Source organism: Vicia villosa, unplaced genomic scaffold, assembly GCF_029867415.1.
Source record: "Vicia villosa cultivar HV-30 ecotype Madison, WI unplaced genomic scaffold, Vvil1.0 ctg.001843F_1_1, whole genome shotgun sequence".
In the NCBI taxonomy this organism is placed as follows: Eukaryota; Viridiplantae; Streptophyta; class Magnoliopsida; order Fabales; family Fabaceae; genus Vicia; species Vicia villosa.
In genome coordinates this window covers 159,950-162,166 of record NW_026705745.1, presented here as the reverse complement: position 1 = coordinate 162,166, position 2,217 = coordinate 159,950, and the positions used below count along the sequence as shown (strand labels likewise).

The window sequence follows — 2,217 nt, the reverse complement described above, 5'->3', positions numbered from 1 at the left end:
AGGAAAGCAGCCCAAGCCACACAAGTAAGCAGAGACGCACGTCTCTGCCACCTCAGCAAAAAGGGAGACGCACGTCTCCACCTCCCTAAATTCTCTCCACTTGAGACGCACGTCTCAAGTCTCCCTGAAGAATAGGAGACGCACGTCTCCACGTCCCAGTCTGCAGAAGTTCCTCTTTTCACGCAAAGCAACTGCAAAGCCCCTCCTATAAATAGGACCAGTCACTTCACTTCAATCGGTCCGATTTCCTGCCAACGAAGTGCTGCCGAAATTGTACCGCGAACTGCTTTTTCCTTATTCTGCTTTCATTTAACCGTTTATTTTCTCACAACGATTTCTACACTGGAAATTGTTGTGAACTTTTCGTAGATCTAGCCTTACGTTAGATTTATCGTTTTATTTCCTTGTTTTTATTTTCTGCCATTTAAATTCCGAAGAACGATCCAGCCAACCTGTGGTGGAAGTTCGAGTACTTCAAGATTCAATTTAATTCAGATTTATTTTAATTCAGGTTTATTATTTACCGCCTTTATTTATATTATTATTGCATGATATATTATATGCCAATTAATATGCCTATTAATATGAACCAAATTTATTTATGCATGTTTAACCATATTAATATGTCTGGCTAAATTACTAAAGGTGTCGGTATGTAAAGTAAGTTAACCGTAGGGATCCGAAATAAATTGGCTTAAATTATGTTTTATTAATTATCACTTATTTTTGGTTTATATGTCTAGTTTAATTAGTAAGTCTTAAAACCAATAGAGCGAAAGTTTGAGGGCTTAAGATGGTCAAAGGTTAAAACCAATAGAGCGAAAGTTTGAGGTGTTTAACTGGATAGTAGACATAGGACATTAGTTTTAAGGATGGCGAAAGCGTATTAAAACTAATTGGAACTTATTTATTTTCAAAAATTGTTTTTACACTCGAGCGGGATGGCGAAAGCATACGTTAGGGTTATTAGCTTGCTCCGAGTCAACAGAGCGAAAGTTTGAGATTAGGAGATTTGAATAGATAACAACCTCGTAAAATAGGCATTTTATTAATTACATTGTTTCCAAAAAGCTCTTCTAAAATCTAATGGGATGGCGAAAGCGTACATTAGGATTAGGATAGTAGTCTGAATCAACAGAGCGAAAGTTTGAGACGAGGATTTTTAATCAATTGGAATTAGTGAAGATTTTTAATTTAATTATGCAAAAGCCAATGGACCTTCGGATTACCTTTAGTTAAACGAAATACATACTGATACCTGTCTTTTATTATTATTCTTTATTTTCTCACAACCACTTTCCCTTAGGAACAATCGAAATTTTAGTACTCCTAGCTTTACATAGTAACCTTAGATAACGGTAGATCGATTCATAGTCCATGTGGATTCGATATCTTTTAAAACTACACGACACGACTGTGCACTTGCAGTTATCAGATTTATAGACACGTAAAGTCGCGATCAAGTTTTTGGCGCCGTTGCCGGGGACTATTTAAGTCGATATCGTAACTCACTGTTACACCGTAGAGACTAGGACAATTCTTCCCTTTCTTTTTGAACGATTGTATGCCAAATACTCGTTCAGAAGGAGGAGACTTAATACAACGAATTAACGAGATCGAACGTTTCATTAACGTCAAACGTCGAGCTCGCAATCTTCCCGAAGTAGCAGAAATTCCGATTAATCAGGAATTGATTTTTACTGATCAAATCAATCAAATTACCCCGAAGTTAGAGATGGCTGCTATTCGTCCTCTTAGAGACTATGCCGCTCCTTCGCGCGCTGAACCGCATTCAAGTATCGCACCACCTGCGATTGAAGCGAACAATTTCGAACTAAAACCTTCACTGGTCCAAGCTGTTCAACAGAATCAATTCTCTGGAAGCCCTGTAGACGACCCCAATCTCCATTTATCCGTGTTCGTGCAATACGCCGACACTATCAAAGCCAACAACGTTAGTTCCGAAGCTATTCGATTACGCCTTTTCCCTTTCTCCTTGAGAGATAGAGCGAGAGCGTGGCTTCAATCCCTGCCTTCCAATTCCATAACTACGTGGGACGAATTGAAGAGAGTATTCTTAGCGAGATATTTTCCGCCTAGCAAAACTGCTATGCTTAGAGGTCAAATCAACGGATTTACCCAGAAAGATAACGAATCACTCTTCGAAGCTTGGGAACGTTACAAGGACATGCTTAGAATATGCCCTCATCATGGACT

General features: G+C 38.8%; 1 non-coding gene across 1 annotated transcript; it reads right to left on the bottom strand.

The window, feature by feature from the left end:
- Positions 1–2,110: 2,110 nt before the first annotated feature.
- On the bottom strand, positions 2,111–2,217 carry LOC131636847 (small nucleolar RNA R71). Its single transcript, XR_009294199.1, has one exon. It is a non-coding gene; the product is annotated as a small nucleolar RNA R71 (small nucleolar RNA).